Genomic DNA, 27,167 nt, shown 5'->3' on the forward strand with positions numbered 1-27,167 from the left:
TCCAACAAGCGGCCAAGGACGGGAGGTGCAGACGGGACACGCCCATGAGGGAAGTCAAGGCCAGCTCTATGACGGAATCCTCGATACCAGGGCGTGATGGTGCCTAATCCCAGTAGCGCCATGAAACCATGGTAATGCAATGTAGCACTAAGCACCACAGATCTCTCATACAACAAAAGAACACACCTGCGTTTTTTGATTCACAAAAGAGGAGCGAATGATTTGCACCCCAACTCTGTGTCCCTGAACGGCCTTGATTTCAAACTGGCTACGTTTATGTCCTGTTTTTGTAAAGTGCTGTGTGAAGCTTTCCAACCACTTCTCTAGAGCGCTGTGACAGATCCAACGGAGGGGGTGAAGAGCGAAAGCAGATGCCTGAACAGTCATTCAGAGGCTAGCCGAGGGTGTTTGTCCTGGGCTGACTGCAGCATTAGGGACATCAGAGAGGGAGAGAGAGGCAGAGGAGTGCACCCGCGAGTGGTGCGCACACGCTAGCTGTCTGCTCATTTTCAAGCACTGCATTCATGCTTGTGGCGCGCCCCTGCGGGATCCCGCAATGTGGATGCCGCCACAAGCACGAGTGTGTGCTTGAAAATAACCAGAGCGACGGATAAAGGCCCTCCTATGCAGCGCATGCGTGCTGCGTAGGCGAGACCTAAAAATCTAAGGGCAAGTAGACAGTGAATTAGCATCTAGTCTTGTACCTGTCCGGCCTACAGGCCGAAGAAGTAGAAGTCAACAGGACCCCATTCCAAAGCTCTTCGGATAGCCGTCCACCTAGGCCTGCCTCCTCTTAACCTCTTCCATGCTCATGACGTCTCCTGGACGTCATGCGGTCACGATGGGCGTGTGCGGACGACGGCCGGGAGACGTCATGCCACGCCCGCGATTGGAATGTCAGCACCGCGGTAGCGCTGCGGCGGAATTTGCGCCGCAGCGAAGAGGTTAACTGTGCTGTCTTCTCAAAGTTATTGTTGTTTACTTTATAGTAACTGTACTGTAAATTATATAGTGCTTACTGTCCCTGATGAGGCATCGTAGCACTTTTTAGGTGGGCAGTAATACCCCGGGCTAGTGGACAGGATTGTTAAAGGCTAAGACAGACTGGGGCAGACATGAAACTGAGAAGAAGCCTTACAACAAACTAGGTGAGGAAATGTGGAGGGAGTATGTGGCATAACAGGCAGAGCTGCCGGCAATGGAACTGGTGAACCAGGTTTGAGTCTCAGCATCCAGTCAATGTTCTGTCCTGTGTTTCTGGGCCAATCACTTGATCTCCCCGTGCCCACAAAAGAATAATGTGTCCTTGGTTAATAGAATTGGTGCTCATGTAAAATGCTTGATTCCCTTTGGGTCGAGTTTGCGCTATATAAAACTGCAAAAAATTAACAGCAAAACAACAGGAGTCCTGCAACGTGTCTAACTGCCACAGCAGCACACATAGCTGCTCCCCGCATGGCAAGGAACCATCTGAGAGAGAAAAGCGATGGGAATCAAGTTAAAGGCTCATCGACTTTTCTCATCACTTATATTGGCACCCATGCAGTGAGAGTTGTGCACCACAGTCTCTGCAGAGGGAACCGTGGGGAGATTTCCCCACTGTCAGAGACAGCCAGAAAAGGTAGGGCAGGGGTGAGTAAGAGCGCCAGTCATGATGGTGGAGGCAGGAAAATGTTCCTTGCACGGCACCGACAAAAGCCTGTACATAGCTATACATTGCAGGAAATGAGAGAACAGCATTAAATGTGAACAGTAGACCAGTATGTTAGCTAACATTTCACACGAATATCTGTGGCAGCAATGAATCATGTTCCTTTAGATGCAGCAAGTCACAGAGTTCCGTATGTGCAAAAATGTGTTGAGGTTACAAACATGCAGTTATACACAGGGGTTAAAACAATTTAAAACTCGAATCTGCAAAGTGTTGTGTACAGTGGTGTAATCATCATGTCGACAAATTGATGCTGAGAGTACAGTAGTGCGAACGGACCTAGTAAAAAAAACACCAGTTACCAGTTAACTTGTTATTTTGTTCAAAAGTTCATATACAACTGTAATTACAACAAAGCCCCCTTTTGCAACATTTTTCATGTGATGCACACAGTTTGTCTGCTTTTTTCATACTTTGCATAGCATAACTTTTCGAAAACGTTTTGAAGTTGCAATCTGTTCCAGTCTTAAGTTAATAAAATAGTAACACTTCAGAATAGTTTGTTCATGCTAAGTGTAACTTCAACACACTTGCAGCTAGAAGCCTGTGGGTTGTACCTGCACGTTTGTCTGTGTTAAATTCACATAAAGTGTCTGAAGGGCATTGTTAGAAATGGGATTTGTGGTTGGCTAAGGCATGTGCCTAAGCCAGGCAGAAACCACCGCTCTAGTCATGGCAAGGGAGTTACATGCTGAAGATAACCCCTGCTCACCCCCTTGGTAGCTTGGCAGAGCAGTCCGGCTAATCCCAGAGGCAATGTGTAAAGTGTTTGCTCAACACACACACACAGTAGCGACACACTAGGCTCACCACAAAAGAAACTAAACACAAGGTTATATCAAAAATAGCCTTTGTAATACTCACAAAACACATTATAACGCAATCACATATATATACACTGTGCCACCTGGCACTTAGCATGACTTTACAGGGATTATAAACATTACAGGGCTAATCGGGCCACTGTCAGAACCATCATGATTCACAATTAGTGAAGATAACCAGTACCTACTGGTAAGGGCGCGTCTAGCACACCACATTAGGCATGAGGCATGAACATAATAGCACTTCCTTGTATAGCATGTTATGCAAAACATAATCAGCAGTAGTGCAGTACATCATCACAGTTCTAAGGGTGGGCGTAGTTCGCGAAGTAGCACTTCGCGAAGCTACGCAAAGTGAAGTTCGCACTACGCGAGCTACGCGTAGCACTTCGCGAACTGCGAAGTAACATGTTCGCACTGTGCAAGATGTTGTTTTCAATGATTGCACAGTGCGGACAAGCAACCGGCACTGTGCAATCATTGAAAATGGCATCTTGCACAGTGCGAGCTGTAGTTTTCTGCTGCTCGAGTAGATTTTTACTCGAGCTGCAGCTTTCTCAACGCGAACTGGTAGTTTCTCATCGCGAGCGGTCGCGAGCATACGCGACCCCTCGCAATGAGAAACCTGACCTTCTCGCGTTGGGAATCTCGCCGGGAGGTTTATTTTCCATGCTCGCGATCGCGAACAAGGAAAAAGTCTCGCCAGGATGTCATTTTGCTTGCTCGCGGTCGCCAACTTGACGTTGAGGACCGCGAGCAAGCAAAAAATGACCGCAGCACTACGCAACACTACGCTACGCGTGTTCGCACTGTGCTACGTGCAGTTCGCGTAGCACGAAGTAGCGCGAACTTCGCAAACTACGCGAGCGTAGCGTAGTGCTTCGCCCAGGCCTAATCACAACCCATCCTGCCCACCATCATCAGCAGTGCCCGGCAATCACTTACTAGGTGCACACATTACCACAACAGCATAAGGAAAAAAAACATTATGCTGAGACACCATCACTGCACATAGGGTGTAACCCAGAAAAGTGGTTACCACACTGACGAGCGCTCCGGCGCTCCTGCTACCTGCACTGTAGCAACTGGTTTCCCTGCATAGGCTCCTGGGTTACCTGCCCGCCTACTGCAGGGGTTGCGGCAATTTTGCAGAGAGCCTTTCTCCCCTGGGACCCGTGGGCCTCCGTCGAGGTCTCGCCAGGGCCTAATCCCACCAAGAATGGCACCGGGGCCTCACACCCAAATCTGGGGGCGGAGGGGCTGCCACAGGCACCATTATCAGCAGTGCCAAGTAATCACTTACTAGGTGCACACATTACCACAACAGCATAAAGAAAAAAACCATTATGCTGAGACACCATCACTGCCCGTAGGGTGTAACCCAGAAAAGTGGTTACCACACTGAGGAGCGGCTCCGGCGCTCCTGCTACCTGCACTGTAGCAACTGATTTTCCTGTGTAGACCCCTGGGCTACCTGCCCGCCTAATACAGGGGATGCGGCAATTTTGTGGAGAACCTTTCTCCCCTGGGACCCGGGGGCCTCCGTCGAGGTCTCGCCAGGGCCTAATCCCACCAAGAATGGCCCCAGTGCCTCACACCCAAATCTGGTGGCCACACGCACCAGGAATTTATCCCGCTACCCCGGTAGCAGCACCAACGCTCCCGTGCTGATTGAAATGTGGCTCGGTAACTCCTGGGGGTGTAGGAACGAGCCCTGCGAAGGTTGCCTCCCCGTCCTGTCCCCAAAGACAACCTGCCCACACCCCTACAGCAACTGTGCCTGAAAATCTGTCAGGTACGAAGAATGCTCTTGGTGCTGCGTTTGCCAGGGTGCACGGGGAAGGTTTGCGGAGTTCACGACAGCAGCCCTTGTCTTCTCTGACACCAAGGGCCGGCCTCTCCCTCAGCCCTTTGGTCGGGCCCCCTCCTGGGCCTTGGAGGCACAGAGCAACAGTCTCCCTTGGGCACAGGGCCTCGGGCCCTGTCGCGTAGGTCCACGCCTCCTGAACACGGAGAGAGGTCTCTATCGGGTCCGCTCTCGGTGGCCCTGCCCACAACCAGGCAAAGCTCCTGCCTGGCTTCCTCGGTTGCTGGGCAACGCTCGCAGTTCCGGTGGTGTTCGCTCGGCTGACAAGTGACCGCCTTTAGCTTTTGATGCCCAAAGAGGTTCCCCCGGTGCCTGAGGAACAATTGGGCTGCCAAACACAGTGCTTCTCCAAAATAAAAGCGCCTTGGACCCCAGTCTATCCTTTTGACAACATTTTTGTGGTTGTAATAGATCTGACCATTTTTGTTGTTGTGCTCGTGTGAGGCAATCTTCAAGAACATGATCAGGATAGCCCCGACATTTAAACCGTTGTTTGTATTCTTGCTCCTTCTCTGCTGTGGTTACCGGATCACTACATATGCGTCGAACTCTGATGAATTGTGAATAAGGAAGATTCTTGAGTAAACTTTTGGGATGGAAACTTGTGTAGGCAAGGGTGCTATTACGATCTGTAGGTTTTTGGTAAACTGATGCTTCAAATTTCAAATTGTCAGTAGATTTAGTGATTAACACAACTAGAAATTGAATGCTGTAGTCCTGAATATTATAGGTAAATTGAATCCTAGGATCAATATTATTAAGCTCATTGATCATCAACCTAAGTGTGGTATCAGTGTCTGTCCATAGGGAGAAGATGTCATCAATGTACCTGCAATACATTTTGATGTGCTGCCACCAATCCTGCTTTGACATGATGTTTTCAAATTCAAAAAGAGCCATAAATGTATTAGCATACGATGGGGCTCCAGAGAAGCCCATTGAAGTTCCGGTACGTTGGGCGTAAAAACGGCCCTGCCATTCAAAGTAACTGTGGTGTAAACAGAATTTCAGTAATTTCAATATGAATAATCTATCCATATCGATATTGTCAGTGCGGAGTAATGCCCATTGAACTGCTTCGAGACCAGCCTGATGGGGTATGGATGTGTAGAGGGCGGTGACATCTACGGTACATAACAGGAGTTCAGAGAAGTCCGTGCCAACAAATGTATCCAATTTCTGGAGGAAGTGTGTAGTGTCCTTCACATATGATGACCATTGTTGTACAAATTGTTGCATGTAATGATCCAAGAATTTTCCCAGGGGATCAAAGATTGATCCACATCCTGATACAATAGGACGAAATGGTGGGTCCAAAGCATTTTTATGTATTTTGGGTATCATGTATAATTTTGGTCTTCTTGGATTTCTTGTAAGATAAACTTGAGTTTGATCAGTAATCCAATCATGGCTAATGGCTTCATTCAGTAAGTCCTGAAGATTTTTTTGTAGTTGTGTTGTTGGGTCATTAGGAAGTTGCATGTATGTATTGTCATCACTTACGTGAGCATTGACTTTCATGATGTAATACGAGGTGTCCATGACGACAATGGCTCCACCTTTGTCCACCGATTGCATGGTAATGTCCGGGTTGTTGGCTAAAGTTGTAATGAGTGTTTTGTCATATTTAGTGAGGTTATCAAACTTTTTAGATTGGTAGTTTAAAGTCGACAAATCCTTTTGGACGAGCATCTCAAATGAATCTAAGACTTTATGAGAGACTGGAGGGATAAAGTTACTCCGTGGTTTAAATGGATTTGTGGTAGTAATGCTGGAAATATCTGATGGAGGTACAATGTTTGTGAAAAAATGACGTAATCTTAATGTTCTCGTGAATCTAAAGAATTCAGCTTCAACCTGAAAAAGCGTGGTGGTATTGGTTGGAACAAAAGACATTCCTCTTGCAAGAATGTTTTTTTGTTGGGTGTTGATTCCCTTATGATGAAATGTTGATTATTAATTCACTGTTTTCCCACTTCGAGGTGATTTGCCGGCTTTTTCCTTTTCCTCTCCTTGTTTTTCTTGTGTTGTTGGTGAACTGTTGTCCACTGTTGATGATGGAGGGCGGCCTCGATCTGGGGCCTGGGCTAAAAAAGACGTTTGTGAAATTGATTGGTCACTTTGAATCGTATCTACCGACGGACCAGCTGTTGAAGCTGAAGATGCAATTAAACTAGCAGGTGTTCTTTTAGTTGTCATCTCCTGGTCAGAAACAGTGCTTTCATCCAATGATGTGAGTCCTTTCTTATGATCAAAACGTCTTTTGGAGTAAATCTCAGACTTAATTTAGTTTGTAATTAATAGTGTCCCTCTTATATTTGCGTAGTTTTCCTTCCTGAAGTTCTTTTTCATACTTGTCGAGCTTTTGATTTAATACCTCTATTTGTAGTTTCCAAGCATTGATTTCCATGCGTTGTTGTAATTCACCTTTTAAATTGCAGATTTCTTCTTCAAGGTCCCGTATGGTTTTAGAAAGTTCTTCAATGATAAGTAGGATTAAATCGAGTGAGCACTTGTTAAGGATCACGTACCACTTGTCCATAAATATTGGATTGAGGTGGAACCGAAATAGCACGGGTTTAATTGCCAGGCGGAGTCCCCTGGGGATGCGTTTTGATTTATGATATTGGACTAATGTAGACGCGTGAAGTTTTTGATTAAGTTGTCTTCTTTTAATGAATTCAAGTTGTCTGAGCTGTTGGGTAATAGATCCACCATGTGCGTCAGAGATTTTAACTTCCTGGATAAGTGAATACATTTCAGTGGCTTCATCTGTTGTATATGCTTTAGTGACAGCCCTATTGTCCGTGAGGTTCGTAATAGAATTAAATGACATTTTTAATGCGTGGGTGCTACCTTGTTGTGACAGTGATGCGAATAAGAGTTAGGGTGGAAGGTGCACACCAAGATGATCTGATGTTGACGAACTTTTCAGGTAGTTTATTTACTTTCTTTCTCAAACTACTGACAGTCCTTCGTCGCGTTTCATTATCCTTCACATATTTCCGGTTCCGGTCCCTTTCCGGTTTTTAAACTTACCGCGTCTCACGCTATACACTACATTGCCTGAAATCGTTACGCGCTACGCACCAAGAACCGTCCACACCGGCTCAATGTTTGATACTGGTAAGTTTCGTTCACTTTTCACTCGCTGCTTGTGAGGTTACCTGACGCTACATTCCGTATGCTGATGGTCTGTTCTCTCGTTTTTTTAGATACTATCTACACGATATCGCGTCTTTACATTAGAGCATGATGCATTATTCTCTATGACCCATATCCTTTTGGTGAGTCATTATATCATGGTATTCTACGCACAGTTACTTTGTTGTAATATTCTTTGTCAGGATTGTCATATCTACAATTAAGTTCTCCTTGATTACAGCAACATTGGTTAACCGCTTCTTGTTGAACCTATTTTCTGCTTTTGAGACAGCGGCATCGTAAATTAATTCACCTAGTGGGTTCCATTACTTTAATCGTCTCACTTCTTTGATCTCTTTTGGTATTATTCATCCGTTTAGTCCTTATTTATTAATTTTGGATTTTTTTAATAACATTCACTTTAGTCATATTGCACACTGGGTGCTCTTGAATTCATAATACTCCACATAATGATGATCATCTACACCAATAACCGGTTTTTACACTTTAATACCACCAGCTATTTAATATGTGTTGTTGTGTTAATATTTCCCACCAGTAATCCACTCACAACATGAGAAACTTCAGTATATTTGTTTTAGGTTACTGCCCCTGACAAAGGGACTTCTTTGTCCCGAAATGCATTGAGCCGCCCGCTAAAAAGTGGATAAAGAAGTGCATCGTCCAATATTGTTTATATTTCTTCAAGTTTGGTTCGCTACATTATGAATGACTAATGTTATGCACCATAAGGATTGTAAAAATAATCTTTTTGTAACTTTTTTGAAAAATGACCATTGTGTATGTTATGTTGTACCTAAGCATAAATTGCCTAAAGTGCTAGAACACTAACACTCTTAGTTTTGATTATTGATGTTATATTAGTGTTTGTTACATACAAACTTGTGAACAGTGCACGGTACCTAGTAGGTTTTCCCACTAGATAGTTGTGTTCACTCATATTAAAGGACATATTCTTGACCAGGTCTGGACTGTGAACGTCACTCTGTCTCCTGTCTCAGTCTCACCCTGCACCTGGTCTGACCACCATTTAATCCACTTTACTATTCTAAACAATGTCATGAATAAAAACCCTAGTCCAGCTAGTTGCACTCGAAGAAACTGGAACAAGATTGACAAATCATAATTCCTCGACTCCCTGGGTAAGTTTGCTCCCCTCAGGAAGATCCATGCTCCCCAAAATGGTTTTCAAGTGAATTAAAACATCTAAAACTAGCTCTTAGACAACTGGAAAGAAAGTGGCAAAGCAATTACAAACCTGAAGACAAACAGTCCTATCTAAACTTTTTAAAACCTATAAAAAATCTATCTCAGCGGCTAAAGCGGCCCATTTTTCCTCAAACATTTTGTCGGCCACCAACTGCTCGAAGGAGATCTTTCACATTGTGGATGAGCTATCCAACCCTGAAAGAACCTTGTGTAGCTCCCCCCTTCTCAAACCTTTTGTAATGCCTTAAATCTCTTCTTCATTGATAAAATTAAGAAAATGAAGTCCAGCATCCCTGCCAGTCAAAGTCTGTCTCTTACTCCCCCTCACATCACCAACAACAGCTCTCTCTCGCATTTTCCCATATTAGTTGATCGCACCTTTTTTAAACTTCTTTCCAAAGTCAAATCTGGATCACCCACTGACTGTTGCCCTCCTAGCATTCTGAAGGAAATCTTCACTGCATTTCCTGGCCCCTCTTTAAATCTTTTAAATGAATCCTTCCTCCAAGGCTCCGTCCCTGCCACCTTTAAAGAGGCCATTATCGTCCCCCTCTTGAAGAAGATGGGTTCCGACCCGTCAGTTTTGACCGACTACCGGCCCATCTCTCTTCTCCCTTTCCTGGCCAAGTTATTGGAAGCCCATGTCACCGGCTGTCTCGCTGACTTTTTGGAGAAATCAGAATTCCTCGACCCTTACCAAGTTGGCTTTCGCCTGGCACACTCAACTGAGGCGGTTATTCTTACTGTACTGGACACCCTTTGCAGTGAGGCTGATAAAGGCTCTCCACAGGCCCTCTTCCTGCGCGATCTCTCCGCTGCCTTCGACGCGGTCGACCATTCTCTTTTGGTCGACCGTGTCAGGGATGCCGGAATCTCAGGTCCAGCCCTAAGCCGGATCAACTCATTTCTGGAAAATCGATCTCAGGCAGTTTGCACAGCTCAGTTCACTGCCCCTAGCATCAAAATCTCTTGTGGAGTCCCTCAGGGCTCCTCCCTCCTCTGATGTTCAATCTTTACCTTCTCCCACTTGTCCGAGCCCTGCAAGAGCGCAAAGTCTGCACTTTCAATTACACCGATGATTTTCAACTTATCGTTTCCATTAGTAATACTCCTGAGTCGATCCATGCTTTTCAATCCACCATGTTGTTCATCAGTCAATGGATGAACGAGAACCATCTGAAACTCAATCTGAACAAAACAGAGCTTATCCTAACTGGTGGCATTGACAAAAATCCCTGGGGACCCCATTTCTGGCCCGGAGAACTGGGTCAGTCTCCTGTCCCCTCCAGTTTGGCTAAAAGCCTTGGGGTGATCATCAGTCAAGATCTTACTCTGAAGCCTCAGATTAGCTCTGTGATCTCCACCTGCTTTTTTCAACTTCGGAAAATAAAGAAGATTTGTAAATATCTCACTCACGATGCTCGAATCCAGGTAATTATTGCTCTGGTCATGTCACATGTCGACTATGCCAATTCTCTATACTTTGGCATCCCTCTTTATCTCTCTAAACGGTTGCAGTTGATACAAAACCAGGCAGCGCGTCTGATTACTCATCTGCCCCGGCATCATCACATTACCCCCATTCTGAAGCAACTTCACTGGCTGCCGGTTGCTCAGCAGTGTGCCTTCAAGATTGGATGTCTCAGATTAAACTGTTTTAACCGTCATATTTTAACTTACGCCTTAGGGTTGGATGGGGTCAAACACATAAGATGAAAGAATATGTTAAAATGTTTTTAATTAAACTTGGACATAGTGAATATTTTAATGAGCCATATACTATGTGTAATGTGCCTAGGAAAGATTTTAAAGCTAACTGCATCGGTTACATGAGTGATATTAGAGCCATAAAAGAAATGAAAAAATCAACGATTCAAGTTCATCAACTCACTTTGCTGACGTTCAGCATTCAGCCTTATATTTCTTTAACTATGGGCGACTACGACCATTTTTTGCTGACACGTTTCAGATTGAATATTTTATTTAGATCCTTAAGCTTTCCTGAATTAAATGACTGGTCTAAAGACCTATGCAAATGTCCGTGTGACGATGTCTCTATACAGTCAACTATACACATAATGTTTTTCTGTAAATTCTACAATAGATCAAGAAGGAGATGGATTATTCGGTATTACAGACCCTTGGACTGAGACAATGTCGCCCTGCACTATTGGCTTTGCAACTTTTGGATGAAGTATCTGCCATTGCGGCTGTCACTACTTTTTTAAAAAGTGTATTTAATTATCGTATATCTATTATTATGTGATTTTATTCAAGCAACCAACATGAGTAGCTCTTATCAATTGTCTTATGCATTGTACTTTTATGGTTATTTTATGGTAACCGAATAAAGATCTTTGATTGATTGCGTCAAAAATCAAAGACAAAGCAGGCGCAGGGGAGGAGAAGCTCTGTAAAAGCAAATAGGCACATGCATCATCATAGGGTTTTGCGATTCCTTAATAGCGATTATTAAGGAATCGCAATTAAGGAATAGCAAAACCCTATGCATGTAGGAATCGCTAAAGAATTAGCGATTCCCACAAATTCCTTAATTGCGATTAGCAAATTGCGATTCGCAATTAAGGAATGTCTTCCCATTCATTCCTATGGGCCTCCAGGCCCATAGGAATGAATTAGAGATTGCGGGAGCAATTTGCGAGTACCAGTAGGTACTCGCAAATTGCTCCCGCAATTTCGATGGTGCAAGGGTGTCAAAATGACACCCTATTGCACCCATGTATGTTCACTCTGCACAAATGTTGCATACACACATGCTCTAAGGGCATGTGTGTGGGCAACATGTAACTTAGAAAAATGCAAAGAAGTGCATTTTTCTAAGTTTTCGCAAATTACCATGAGGGCCAGCCTCATGGTAATTTGCTCACGCTATTAGCGAAATCGCTATTTTTTAAAGTGTAATGCATTGCATTTAAGGAATCTCAATTAGGGATTCCTTAAATGCAATCGCTATTTAAGGAATCCCAATTTAGAGATTCCTTAAATAGCGATTTCTGCATTTGGGATGATGCATCCCAAATGCAAAAATACCGGGAGCAAAGGGTCAGATTCTGAGAATCTGCCCGTTTGCGACCGGTATTTTGCTTGATGCATGTGCCTGAAAGTGATGTGTCGGTTCGTTACTACACAGAGGTGGTGATGCGTCAGTTCCTTACTAACAAGGGTGGTGATGATTCGGTTCCTTCCTGCTAGGCAGGGGAGGCGATGGTGCCCAGGTAGACGTGTCTCGTTCTTTCTCCCCATCAGCGACAGAGTGGACCGGTGCCTCCCCCGGGGCCCTGACATGCCTCTGCGGCGGGAGTGACTCGCTCAATGGACTCCCCACCCCCCTCAGCGGGCTGACCCATGGACAGAGAGTAGGGGCACAAAACTGCCCCAAAGGGCCTGAAGCGAAACGAAGCCCACACCAACTGCCCTGTCCCAACCAAGGCCTCTCTCGCGAGGCTACAGCTGAATAGCTGATACCTCATTTAGCACCCCTGGTATTAATCACAGAAGTATAGGAGCGGTAAACCCAAAAGAATACAGAAATGCAAATACTCACGCAAATACCTACTCAGATGCCACCATGATAAAGCATGTCATGTAGTGGTGGATCGATCAAGGTATCGGGCCGCTTAGCTACTTACCACTTCCAAAGCCTGACCTCAGCAAAAGAAATTGGGCATCAGTAGCTGCACCTCGCACACCCTACATGGCACTGCACAACTAGTGTGCAGAGATCCCCGCTCGGAGCCCATAAATTGTTGGACATCATAAAGCTGGAGGGAGGGCAGCGACAGCAGCAGGCCAGCGAGAAAGCATAAACCTTCTCCCCCCTCCAGGCGGCAATTGATTGTAGAAGGGGCCTGCAAGGGCTGAGGAGGGCTGCTACTACCTGGTCTAACACAAATTGATATCACCGCGTCTCATGCATACAGGATTACAAGGAGGGGCTGTCAGGATCCAGAAACCACTGAGCGGCTCAATTTGCACGTTGGTGAAATCAATTGCCCAAAAGAGGAGTCAGGAAACCACAATCTTTCCCTGGAGGAAAGCCTGGCTCAAGTGGAGTTCCAAAATGGCTGCCCTGTCATTCTCAAGGAGTGCGCGGTCTGTTTGTTCACTTGAAGAGTTAGTTTAGAACCCTATGCAATGTGCGAGCCTGCTAGGCTCTGCGCACTTCACTAAAGTAATTTGCCTCATACGCACTCATTTTGAGAGTTCCCGTTCCTGTTAGTCAGGTAGACTGCGTCTGTTTGACGGTTTACTGTGCGTCGCGCAGCTAGCATTGTGGTTCGTTCCCCGTCAGGTTCCGGACCTTCGGAGTAGCGTTTTTATTGCGAGTCTGCGCGTTAGACCTTGTTCTTCGCACATGCCTTCAAACAGGAATTCAGTTAGTGAAGAGATGAATTACTCTTTCTTGTCTCTCTGTAATTCTTCTCAGTCGAGTAACTTGTGCACTTGTTTTTTAAACATCACATTGAGGTTTTCCTCCGCGTTGTTTGGAATTAGTGACTCGTTACTTTTCCTATTCCTCAGAGAATTTGAGTCTTTTCCGGAAGACTCCTTCAACAAGATTACTGTCCTTTATGAGAAAACAGTAAATCTTCGTCAGCTCTTCAGCCTTCGCGGTCAGTGAAGGCGAAACCAGGTTCCTGACGGCGTTCGTTTGGAGTGTTTTAGAGATAAGTGCAAACTATGCTTATGTGCTACTACTTTTTGAATCTCTAAGAAAGTATTATTGCATGCTAAGAAAAATATATACTTACCTATTCATTTTTCTCCTATCGTTTGGAGCACATTACCTGTAAGAAATAAAAAAAGAGAGTTTTTTTCAATTAATTACAAGATTAAATCTTAACATTACAGAATAATTCTTATGACAGAAGATTAATAGGAATTCTATATACAGAAGAGGGGCTAACGCAGATAAGAGAAGGGGTAGGTAGAGGGCCTCTTTGAGAATTGTTTAGAGAAGAAGCATAGGAAGAAATAGAAGGTGTGAATATTGTGTGTTATCTTTACAGTGTACTCCTGGATATCTTCCATCACATTCTCAACAAAAGAGGAAAAAGAGAAAAAGGCAGTGCCCAAGGAGAAACCCGAAAATCTTGGCAGTCTCTTCTCCAGTTTAATATTTTATCCAACCCCCCTTTCCCCCTTTGGAGTCTACTGGATACCTGTATACATCTTATCGGGTGTCTGGGATTTTTCGGAGGGAATTGGGGATAGGCAGCATGCTGCTCCTGAGCAAAAAGAGAGGTCAACATCTGACAGGTGCTCCAGATAGAAAAATGCACACATTTTCCCACACTGCAGACCATCTAGGGGTCCCCCCGGCGCACAACATGGGGAAAGCAGATGCCAAACAATCGAAACTACCATTCGAAAGTAGGAGACAAACCTGCCAAGAGGAACCTCCCCTGGAAGCGGGAGACCAATCCACGCAAACTGACAATGCTGCCCTCGGCGATTATGATTTGCGATCATTGCTCATGGAGGTAAAGACCAGCCTTAACACCATCTACTCCAAACCTGATAAATTGTCGGCCCACCTTGACTACATGAAAAACAGGGTGGACACCCATGATGCAAAAATCGCACAACTGGAGGCAAGAGTGTCGGACAATGATGATGCCCTGGCGGAAGACAAGCAGAAGCTGTGAAAAATGGACAAGGTGCTATATTTAATTAAAGCTAAAAATGAAGACCTGGAATTGTGTTCCAGAAGGAAGAATCTCCGCATAACGGACATCACACGGTTGGAAGACTACGTCAAAGACCTACTGCGCAAACATTTTGGTAATGTCCTATCTGCGGTATTCATTGTGGAGCAAGTACAGAGATCAGTAGGGCCCAGACACCCCAGAGGCACCGGCTCGCCCAATTGTAGCTAGACTGTTAAATTAAAGTGATCGTGATGAAATGCTGTGCTCAGCGTGGGAAATGGGAGTAGTGAGACACCAGGGCAATGTGCTATCCTTTTTTCCAGACTTCACACACTATGACCACGCTTGTTGCCGCAAATTTCTACCAGCCAAGCGGATTCTCCAAAAGCAGGAAATACTGTATGCCCTAGTCTACCCTGTCAAATTGCGCATTAAAAGAAGGACCCAGACACAGTTTTTCACAGACCCTAAGGCTGCACTGGCATTTTCTAAAATGTTAGAAAAACAACAGCGCAATTCCTCCCAGACCTCTGAGCGCAACGAAGAAGGCACTACTAGTGACAATGATTAAAGCAGCTCCATGACGCACTGGCAACTGCCCAGACTGGTACTGTACCAACATGAGTACTGATATATATAGCCAAACCGGGATGCCCCCAGGGGCCGAACACTTTATCCTGGATGACAATCATAGAGAACAAGTCCACTAACAAAAATTACTTGGCCAACCTGTCCATGTTGGCGGGGGTGACCTCTAGGAGAGGCTGGGTCCCCATGGGATAAATCCCTAGGACTTTAGAGAGTCTTAACAAGTTGGGTACAGGGAAGAGGGTGGTCGGATTATCACAACCTAATTGGGGGGATGGTGTGGGAGGGCAGGGAGGGGTGCAGTTTGGGGCTTCTTTACAAGGTTCTATTGCTGTGGAGCAATGTTTGGGAGGTGGGGGTACGTTCACAGGGTGGGACACCTGGCTTGCAGGCTTAGGGGCACAAGGATAAGCTTGGTACTAAGTTGGAAACACCTGAGACACTTGAGAGTGCACTTGTAACCCCCTCTTCTACGCAATGCCCATCGCCTTCTCACAATATCACATGCCCATAGCACGTACGGGCCAGTATGGCTAAAGTCACCTGCTTGACATGGAATGTCCGGGGTCTCAAAAACCACCGGAAATCTAAGCTAGTACATGCTTATCTTGCTAGGCAGTAAGTAGATGTATGCTTCACACAAGAAACACACTTGACAGAGACCACTGAGCCCAAACTCTGAGCCCAATGGTGCAGTGAGACATATTCATCCATCTTTTCAAACTACGGTAGGGGTGTTGCCACCCTGTTCAGGAAGAGGATATCATGGACCACTACACAAACATTAATAGACAAGGAGGGGAGGTATGTGACCTTAGTGGGGAGACTGTATCAGCAGCCACTGATGCTGGCGGCGGTATATGGTCCAAACCTAGACTACACAATTTTTTTCATGCAGATCTGTAGGCTTGTGGTAAGTATGGCCTCCTGAGCTGTGGTGAGAGGAGGTGACTTCAAAGTTGCACCTGGCAGTCGGTTGGATAACTCTGGGGCCAAACAGCACCACCCACAGGTAGCGGGCGCACTTAAGACCATAGTGGAGGATAATTTGCTAGTGGATATATGGAGATATACACATGGGACAAAGAATTGGCACTTGCAGTTCTACATATCACAGCTCCTGGTCGTGCATTGACCTTTGGCTGACGACCAGAGACGTGGCCACCTGGATGGTATCGGTAGACCACCTCCCCCGGACGCTCTCTGATCATGCCCCAGTGCGCCTGACATTGACAATACTGCAGACACTCCCACGTGCGTTCTCTTGGCACCTGCCTCTGCACGCACTATGCGAAGCCGCGTTTGGGGAAGAAATCTGCACCGCTATAGGTGATTACTTCACAAACAATACCGGCTCGGTGACGTACCATCCACATTATGGGAGGCCTTTAAGGTCCTGATACGGGGGTGAGTGTATTGCGAAAAAGGCAGGGCGTGCCCCTTATTGCCCGCAGTGTCCAATAAGTAGGTTAGAGGCTGACATTGGGAAATTGGGACTTGCGCAGTCTGACAACCCTAGCCAAACTACAATGGCAGATATCCGGATGAAGATACCCGGAGTGTACGGAGGAGGCAAAAAAAAGGGAGGTAAAATACATGGGGAAGGAGACAGCGGCGAGACGATATGAGGAGGGTGACAGACCCGGTAGGACCCTAGCGGGGTTACTGCACAAACCTCACACTGCGAGCTATGTTACGACATTACAAGACTGTAACAGCCTAACTGTCACCTCCCGGATGCACTGGCCTAGGCAATGTCCTCCTTCTATGCCAAGCTATATACACTGGGTGTGACTGCTGACAAAACGGAATTACAGACATATCTTGACACCTTAGAGCTATTGTGGCAGGCCACAGGGAATATTTAGATGCTCCAATAACCCCAGAAGAGATTGCTCGCGTTGTTGCTGCCCTGCCGGCTAGTAAGGCTCCAGGCTTGGAAGGGCTTACGCCTGCCTTCTACATAGAATACACTGACCTGCTTATCCCATACCTTATTGAAATGCACATCGAGTCCCTGGAGGTGGGGCTGCTCCCGCTGGCATTATGTGAGGTCTTAATAGTAACAATCTTAAAACCAGACAAGCTGCAAGAGCAGTGCGACTCTTACAGGCCCCTATGCCTCATAAATATTGATGCAAAAATATATACACACCTACTAGACAACCGCATGCAGCCGCTCATGCCCCTGATAGCCCACCCGGACCAGTCAGCCCTCATACTCGGACGAGGGACTTCACATAACCTGCAAACCATCTTCACGGTCATGCACTACCCTCACCCCTCTATGACGACGGTAGCGGCTCTCCTCAATGCCACAGAGGCGTTTGATACACTAAAGTGGCTGTTTCTCATCACTCTCTTGACAAGAACGGGGTTCAGCACCGGCTTCATACAGAAGATCCGGCTCCTCTACTCTCAATCCGTGGCTCAGGTGAGCCTTAATGGGCAAATATCAGAGAAATTCGAGATCACCAGGCGAACCAGGCAAGGCTGCCCCCCTGTACCCTCTCCTCTTTGCTGCCACCAAGGAGCCTCTGGCTGCCAGGTTGCGGCAGCATCACGCAAAGCGTGGGGTCGGACTTACCACTCGTGGACTGGTGGTGTCGTTATATGCTGATGACATAACTCTATATATATTCACGGCCCTTGTACTAATATTTCTCCACTGACGCGGTAGCTCATACGTTTCGGAGGGTACTCAGGTATACAAATTAATTGGGGCAAATCAATACCTTTTCCACTTACCGAGTTGACTGTCCCCTGACCCACAGACTACCCATATAAGTGGGCCACTGAACCCGTCAAATACTTGGGAATCTGGCTTAGTCCAAGATGTTGTTCTGCTTGGGTTTTCGGATCAGATAGAACCCGCTCATCAGAGCCTCTCTAACCCAGCCAGAACGTTACCCTCTCCCTAGGGCCTATTCACAACAAGTAACCACATGTATATACCACCTAAGGACAGGGAATTCCTACTATATAGATATATATATACCTTTTATAATCGGCGGCCTCGCGATCCCATACGGACCCAGGACTTCCTACCCAGACGGCAGCCTTAGCCTCGCGGTCCCATACGGACCCAGGACTTCCTACCCAGACGGCAGCCTTAGCCTCGCGGTCCCAGACGGACCCAGGACTTCCTACCCAGACGGCAGCCTTAGCCTCGCGGTCCCAGACGGACCCAGGACTTCCTACCCAGACGGCAGCCTTAGCCTCGCGGTCCCAGACGGACCCAGGACTTCCTACCCAGACGGCAGCCTTAGCCTCGCGGTCCCAGACGGACCCAGGACTTCCTACCCAGACGGCAGCCTTAGCCTCGCGGTCCCAGACGGACCCAGGACTTCCTACCCAGACGGCAGTCTTAGCCTCGCGGTCCCAGATGGACCCAGGACTTCGTACCCAGACGGCAGCCTTAGCCTTGCGGTCCCAGATGGACCCAGGACTTCCTACCCAGACGGCAGCCTTAGCACAAGTTCATCCTATGATTACCATAACATACAACAAGGGAATCAGTGTTACTATTTATCAGATCACACAAGAACTGCCAGTTCGAACACGACTTGTCCTCTGGTTCGAGGGGCTCCTTCCTCCCTTATTCAGTTACCACTTACCTGATCAGGGTTAACATCTGTTCATATCAAGTCACAGCTGACTAGAAGAATAGGCTACCCTCTCATGCAAGAACACATAGCACATGTTGGTTCACTACAAACTGGATACTTTATTTATTCATTACATACGCGATCACATAACATTACAATATAACATATAACCTGCAAAGAAAAGTGAAAGATTAGGTTGTACACTCTAATAAAAAGGGGTCGACATCACCTTAGTCATATGTAGCCTGCACTCAATGGTCATCTAGGTTCCCTTCTCGTCTGTGCCTCGGCTCGCCTGGAAGTTACACCTCCGCAGTCACGGATCTACTCCCTTCTCTCTTCTCCGAGTCACTGGGACCTCTTCCTCATCGGCTACTCTCTTCTCTCTGGCTATTCTGCTAGAAGAGTATCTGTCTCTCGGTTTTTCTCCGCCTTCAAGTTTGTCATCTGTCTTCCCTGGAATAAGTAGTAGCTTTACTGCTAACGGCCAGATGCCACCTACGGACTGAAGCAAGTGCCAGTATCTGCCTCAGACTTTCACTAATATAGAGGTGCATTTTCTCATGGAAAATTCCAGCCCGTAACCTGCCGCCCACCAAATTCTTGTACCTCCCCGTACCAAGGACACGTTCCCAGCCGGCCGGCCTGATGTAGTGTCTTCGGCATGAAGAAAAATACAATCCTTCGATAAGGGCCGGCCTGAACCGGTTCTCTCCAAGCGAATAACACCTCATAACTAAAACATTGCTTTTGACCTAGAAGCATCCCAAGCTGCCGGAGCAGAAAGAAAGATGGAGTCTCTCCCGTTTGATGCCTACCAGGCCTGAATTCAGCACGGCTCCATGAAATACTCTCACTACAGAACAGGTTACCCCTAATACTAACGAATCTATCCCCTAGGATATGTGTGCAAACCCTGATCTATGGGGAAGAACACAGGATCTATTCACTACTCTAACCCTTAGACTTGGATGGAAAGAGACTGAAGTCACACTAGTCACTCTTTAACACAAAAAGGCCGGGAAAATCGAGCAGTACAGATGTATAAATGCTCTGAGGGGAAAACTGGTTGTGCTGTCAAGTGGCTCGAGTCGCTCATACAGATCTGGAATAGACTACAGCTGTTCCTCACTGGACGCATGGCGATAGCGAAGATGGTGTCCTCCCTAAATTTCTATACCTCTTTATAAATATCCTGATTCCTCTCACACCACAGTGTTTTTTAAGACTACGGTCTAATTTGATAGCGCTGGCCTGGGCGGGCCGTCAGCCCAGGGTACACTATGAGGTGCTGACACAGCCGTTGGAGAGGGTTGGGATGGGAGCGCCAGACCTACAGGTGTATGCCCTCAGTGCACAAGCAAGAAGCTACCTGCATCATTGGCTGTATCCTGCTCCAATTCAGCCCCACGTGGCAGTGGAAACAGATCGAGCGGTGCCATTGCCCTTGAGGACGGCCGTGTTTGGTAAATATAAGGCGCCACAGGGCGAAATAGATCCTGTGGAGTGTTTGAGGTGGGAGTGGGCTGGTCTTGCAGTCCTGCACGCTCCATCAGCCCAGCTATCAGATAATACACTGTTCCTCCCTGTGGTATAAAGGTGCGCCAGGTAGGGCACGGAGATGGGACTCAACACTATTGCAGACCTGTTTCCCGGGGGAACGTTTCTTGACTCAATACCCAGCCCTGCCACATGGGAGGCCACAGCGCTGGACACGCTGCTCTACTATCAATTGTAAGCGACCTATGACACTTTCCCGGAACCACCTCTGACTCTGGAGGCGTTGTAGCATTTATACGCTATTGCGTCTCCGAGGAAGCTGGTCACCAGACTCTACTCGATTACAATGAGGACCCCCCAACAGGATGTTTCACGGGCAAGGGAAATGGGTGATGACCTACCGGAAGAGAGATGGGTGTACTGCTGTGGGCAGACAGAAAGGCTATCCCCCAACTACAGACTGTGATTGATCCACTTTAAGTACCTCAGCAAACTATAAACTACACAAAAAAGGGCTCCACAAAACCTCAAAATGTAACAGCTGCGCGGGATACCACATTCCTTCATTTTGCCTGGGAGTGCCTCAGGGTGCCAGAGTTCTGGTGGAGGGTGAGCGTGATAATTGGCTGCATTATGGGGGCTCCTCTGGTGCCGCACCCCTTGACCTGCCTGCTGGGGTATGTAGAGAAGGTCTCTGTGGCGCGCTGCTGGCTGGTGGCAATACTGCTGTTACTAGCAAAGCGCAGAGTAGCAATGCTTTGGGGGCGGCGCCCAGCAACCGCACATGCTGCTACAGGACACCAGATATTGTCAGGAACAGCTCAATATATATTGGGAACTCATGCCTGAGTGCTCTAGACCAGTAGACATTTGGGAACCGTTCACCGCACACCTTAGAACAGAAGCTGATAGCGCGCCGGAGGATCTGGAGTGAAGTATGCTGGAAATATGTTACTAGAGGGCCAGCAGGCAAGGGTTGTATGCCGATTGCTGTAGTACAGTATTGATCAGACTTGCAATGTTACTGTGATGTTTGCAGGGGGGGGGTGTGGCAGAAACAACATTGATCTTTACATTTGTATGAACGTCCTCAATATTATGTATCCAACGCTCTAAGAATGCTGTACTGCAGGCCTTGTTGACATACTACAAACATGTAATAAATAAAAAATGTAAAAAATAATATTGGTGCCCAGGAATGATGTGTCTAAAATCCAGACACGCTGCTTCAAGGTGACAGTGGTGAAGCAGGCACTGCATCTATTTTCCTGCTGCTTAGCAGGTGATGCATCCATTTTGCAGCTGCGAGCAGGTGCAGTGTCGGAGGGGGTGTCACGGACGTCAGTGGCACATTATCCGAAACTCACACTGCAGTGATTTTTCTGATGTGCTGCTATGGCACGCTGGGGCCTGTGGTGAAAGCCATGGTTGAAGCGCCGATCGGGAACCACACTTCGGGGCAGACAGCAGCGATGCATCAATCTTTTTCAGTGATGCATCAAGACAAAAGGTGCTGGGAGTCAATGCATGGATTTTCTCTTTCAGATCACCAGATTCTACTTCCAAAGGTCCAGGAACTGGAATTACACCACTTGCAAGTCAGAACTCTCAGCAGAAGAGCAGATTAAGTATTTTATAGCCCTGAGTCTTCTTATTGGGAGGCAAGCCCTTAGAGAACTTGGAAGGAGGATGCAGAAAGCAAACTCCAGTTCTTTCACTCCAAGGACAGAAGCAGCAAGAAGCAGGCCAGAACAACAAAGCAACAGACAGAGTAGCAGTCCCTCCTACAGCATCCAGCTCTTCTTCCTGGCAGAAGTGTTTTGATTTTGGGATGTCAGAGGTCCAGTACTCATACCTCTTTCTGCCTCTGAAGCAGAAAAGCTTCAAAGGAAAGACTTTGTAGTGCACAAGACTCTGCCTTTACCTGACCTGGCTCCAGACTCACTACAGGAGGGTGGAGACAACTTTGTGTGAGGACAGACACAGCCCTATTCAGGTGTTAGTGATAACTCCTCCCACCACTCTAACTCAGGAGGGTCCATTGCAGGGGCATAACACAGGCCCCCGCCTCCCCTGTGGTGCGGGGGGCCCCCAAGCTGCAGGGGGCTCCCTCGGCACAGTACTTCTGCCTGTGCGCCCCGGAATAAATCCGGAGGGGGGCCCATCCATGTATATTGCAGGGGGGGTCCCTTGAACTTTGGTTACGCCACTGGTCCATTGTCCTGGCCGTGGCCAATCAGGATAGGCAAGGCACACCTCACCTCCCTTTGTGTGACTGTATAGAGTGAATGCAGAAGAGCCCAACTGTAAGTCAACTCAGATGTGGATTCTAAAGGCAGGCAAAGGAACAGAATGGTTAAGCGAGAAAATGCCAACTATCTAAAAGTGGCATTTTCAAACACGCAATTTAAAAACTGGTAGAAATGGGGGTCTCTAGTAGGCAGGTTGTTACAATCACCTAGTAGGGACCCTTCTTCCTAGTCAGGGTAAGGCGGTACACCACTGAAAAAAACCATGCTCACCCCCTTGATTGCTTGGCATGAGCAGTCAGGCTTATCTCAGAGGCAGTTGTAAAGAATTTGCACATAGAATACAGTAACACGGTGAAACCACTACAAAAGGACATCACACCAGTTTTAGAAAAACACCAAATATTTATCTTTGTAATACAAGACCAAAACGATCAAATAAACCAACATACAGTAATCTACAATAGCAATAAAAGAAAAATGGACTTTATATACAGTTCCTTGAAGTCAATAGCTCTGTCCAGGGCTATCACAACGTTGTGAGCAGCCAAATCCTACCGTTCTGGCTGACCGCGGCATCGAGGGCCAGCTACGGTGTCATGGAGACCCGTAACACAGTACCTTTGAACATGCAGGGGTTCAGACCTTACGATGAGCTCTGGAGAAGTGGCATTGGCAGGTGTCGGTTCTGGGAGTCGTTGGAGCCTTGAAGTCACAGGCGTTGCAGTTCGAACTTGGTGACTTGAAGTCAAGAGTTCTGGCAGTGACAGGCGTGTGGGCTGCAGTGTGAAGTGGAGCGGTGCAGCATGCAGTGCCCTCAGGTAGCAGAGCAGGCAGCAGCTCGTTGACGGTCGTCCGGCAGCATCGGTGAGACCTGGGCTGCAGTGCAAAGCGGGGCGGTGCTTGTTGTGGTGCTGACAGGTCATAGTGCAGGCAGCGTTGTTCTCATTGTTGAAGCACTGTCATTAGTAGACCCAAGACTTCGGTGCGAGATGGGGCAATGCGGTGTGCAAGGCCCACAGGTCGTGGTGCAAGCAGCAACGTTGGTTGACGATCTGGAGTCGATAGCGCCGGCATCAGTGGGCAAAGGCTGACGTGTAGGATGGGGCTGTGAATCGAGTAGCCTACAAGTGGTGCCCCCAAACCATCATGCAGGCAGCGGCAGCGATGTCAGCTTTGAGCGTCATCATCGGTGAGTCCAGGGCTACGATGTGAAGTGGGACTGTGCTCCGTGTTCTCCACCAGCAGTGTCCACAGGTCACGGTGCAGGCAGTAGCATCAGTGACGGCATTGCATCATCATCAGTGAGACCAGGGTTGCGGTGCGAAGTGCGGCGGTGGCCTCTGTGGTGCCTTCAGGTCACGGAGCCGCCAGCTGCGTCGTTGACTGCGTTGGGTTACCTTTTCTTCTTTGTGGCAGCTGAAACATTCAGTTCCAGAAGCCAGTGCCCAAAAGATGTTGAAATCTTTGATTTCCCTGAGACTTCCAACAGGAGGCAAGCTCTACATCAAGCTCTTAGAGATACTTAAAATGCAGAAAGCACAGTCTTGTCCTTTCCCTGCCCAAGACAGAAGTAGCATTTATACCACATTTTCCTTTGAAGTTGGTATAAAAACAAAGTTCCTCTGGCTCACATAATCCAGTTCTGACTGGCTCTGGCTCACTCCAGGGGGTGGAGACAGCATTGTGGAAGACAGACACAGTCCATTCAGGTGCAAGCAACAACTCCTCCCACTACTCTAAATGCAGCCAGGTCTATTCAGCCTGGTTATGAGTCACCCAGGAAAGGCAGGGCACACCTCAACTCCCCCTGGTGTCTGTCTAGTGTGAATGCACAAACCAGCCCCTGTCAGTCTAATACCCAGACAGTGAATACACAACAGGCAGAGGCACATAGATGGTTAGACAAGAAAATACCCACTTTCTAAAAGTGGTGTTTTCAAACACACAATATCAAAATCATCTTTACTAAAATATGTCTTTTTAAATCCTGGGTTCAGGAAGCCTAAACTCCATTTCTCTATCTTCTCCAAGTGGGAAGTTGTGCTTGTAAAATGTTACAAAGCAACTCCCTTGTCAGCCTATTGGACAGATAGCCTTGCAATAGTGAAAAATGAAAAGCACTGTTTTTCACTATCAGGACATGTAAAACAAACCAGTACATGTCCTACCTTTCACATACACTGTACCTTCGGCCTACCTGAGGGGTGCCTTACATGTAAGAAAAGGGAAAGTTTGGACCTGCCAAGTGGGTGCACTTGCCAGGTTGATATAGCAGTAAAAACTAAGCGCAGACACTGCAGTGGCAGGTCTGAGCCACCTTTGAAAGGCTGCCTGTGTGGGTGGCACAATCAGTGCTGCAGGCCAACTAGCAGCATTTGATTTACAGGCCCCAGGCACACACAGTGCTCTGTAATAGGGACTTAGTGATAAATCAGATAAGCCAATCTTGGAACCACAAGTCCATAAGCACAATTTACATGGAGAGCATATGCACTTTAGCACTGAATAGCGGTGATAAAGTGCCCAAAGTCCTAAAACCAATAAAAACAAGGTAAAAACAGGAAGCCAAAAAGCAAAACGTCTGAGGGTAAACCCGCTGAAATAGCCAAGTCTAACAAACACCAATTTCACCAAAAGATTTATTTTTAACTTGTAAGTTCAGAGACCCCAAACTCCAAAGCTTATCTGCTCCCAAGGGAAAAAAACACTTACAAGAGATTTCAAGGCAATTCCCATGTTACCCCATGAGAGAGATAGGCCTTGCAATAGTGAAAAACAAAATTAGCAGTATTTCACTATTAGGACATGTACAATTCACAAGCACATGTCCTAACCTTTAAATACACTGCACCCTGGCCGGGGGCTGCCTTGGGCCTCCTTTAGGGATGACTTACTTGTAGTAAAAGGGAAGGTTTGGGCCTGGCAAGTGGGTGCCCCTGCCAGGTCAAAATGGCAGTTTAAAAATTCAGTCCGAATGAAATATATGGCTCCCACCACTGGGGAGACAACTCAAATAAGCACTCCTTGATGCGATATGCTTATCGCTAGACCAAGTAAATACATGCGGTAATCACTTTAGGAAAATCTTTAATCATCTGTTGTATTTAAGGTTAATTCGAAATAACATATCCTTGTAATTCAATTCTTCATTACAAAAGACATATGTCGTTGAGTAATATTTCCTTCCACAGGAATTCTGTGTCAAAACCCCGATGCATTTCAGGTACAACCCTTCTTCAGGGGGAAATCCCTAAAAAGAAAAAAATAAGGTGCTAAGTACACCTCGAGTAGAATGCGTATCTGTGATTAAAAAGTGTTCCAAAATGTGGCATGCTTAAGAATCCACCACCAGAAAAAACGCTGTGTTCTCCCTATAAATGTTGTCCGTTAACTGTGCGAAAGAATGATAAAAATTGCACTTAATGAATTCAGCGAAAAAGTGAGCTAAATCGCGGATCTTTTACAAATTACCAATGGTTAATCAGGAGTGAATAATGTTACAAACAATGACTAATCAAACCCTAAAGATAGAGAGAATGAACGGATATCAGGTGTGTTAAATTCTTGGTAGAACAAAAATGTGAATGAAAATGTGAACGTCCGAAGCTTAAACAGATTTGCCTAGATGCGGTAAAATGGAAGTGAATGGTGATAAGAACGATAAAGCCGTGAAATGAGCAGAATAACGAGTGTGAGGTGTGTTAAATTCAGAGTAAAAAATAAAAATGTGGACATCTGATACTATAGAAAGTTAAACAAGGAGAAAAAACGTGCAATAAAACGTGCAATAAAAACTAGAAGTTAATACCTGTGAAGATTGCTCACACGAGCATCCTCTAGTCAACTCTCTCGTCTCGGAAATGCTGTTGTCAGCGTTTTGAGACCCGGTAGTGATTAGTATGGTGAACCCGGAAGTTAACGCGCGGTAAATCATAGAAAGTGACGGTGAATAAGAAAAGTGTTGAGTATCTGAATACGAAAAAAGACTCTAATAAAAAATATAAAGAAGTTAAAATATGAAAGAATTGACAAAAAATGTGGTGTGCAAACAGAACTTAATCGGAGCGCTCATAATATAGTGCATATTTAACATGAAAAAGGAAAAATCAAATGAGGCTGGGAATAGTTGATTAACCCAAGTAGACCCGCTGTAAAATGGTAAAAATGAACAACATCTGTAGAAGATAGTAAGGAAAAAATATGAGAAAGAAAAGAAAAACAGAGAGAAGAAGAAAGAACGAAAAATAGTTTATGTAGAAGAAGTCTGAGACAGAGTCAAATAATAATAAAGATAATGAATATTAACAAATCGAACTAATAAATTGTACAATCCAATAAGGAGCAATGAACATGATTATACACGTGTTGCAAGATATTAAGAGAAATCTTAAAGATAACAATTAAATTCACATCGTTCATTAAGGCCTTTCGGTTGTATTGAGTTCAATTTTTATATCCAATAAAGTTCACGCTGTATCAAAACATTTTTGTTGTCTCTACCTTCTTTGCAAGGAACCTGTTCCAATATCAAAAATCATAACTGGCTTATATTATGGTTCATAGTGGAAAAATGTGCTGCTACTGTTGATTTGGTGTTCTTCAATCTCATATTGGATTTATGTTCGATTAAACGTGTTTTGATTTTTCTTTCGTTTTTCCCTACATAGGGTAATCCGCAAGGACACTTTAACAAATATACAACGTTAGTAGAATCACAAGTAGCAGATATTTGTAGTTTGATAGGTGTCCCTTGAGTAGGATGAGTCAGAGT

At 46.1% G+C, this 27,167-nt stretch overlaps 1 protein-coding gene and 1 long non-coding RNA gene across 3 annotated transcripts in view; one reads left to right on the forward strand and one right to left on the reverse strand.

The window, feature by feature from the left end:
- LOC146785403 (uncharacterized) overlaps positions 1-27,167 on the reverse strand; it is a 259,272-nt gene that overhangs the window by 45,875 nt on the left and 186,230 nt on the right. Inside the window, exon 6 of one of the 2 annotated variants that reach the window (XR_014970634.1) lies at positions 13,549-13,584. The exons of the other annotated variant lie outside the window; for it this stretch is intronic. This is a non-coding gene — a long non-coding RNA (uncharacterized LOC146785403). The remainder of the gene's footprint in view (positions 1-13,548; positions 13,585-27,167) is intronic. 2 annotated transcript variants of the gene reach the window in all.
- Positions 1-27,167, forward strand: part of LOC146785404 (alanine--glyoxylate aminotransferase-like) — a 309,868-nt gene that overhangs the window by 10,390 nt on the left and 272,311 nt on the right. The window lies entirely within an intron of this gene.

The sequence above is a fragment of the Triturus cristatus genome, chromosome 11 (genome assembly GCF_964204655.1).
Source record: "Triturus cristatus chromosome 11, aTriCri1.1, whole genome shotgun sequence".
Lineage (NCBI taxonomy): Eukaryota > Metazoa > Chordata > Amphibia > Caudata > Salamandridae > Triturus > Triturus cristatus.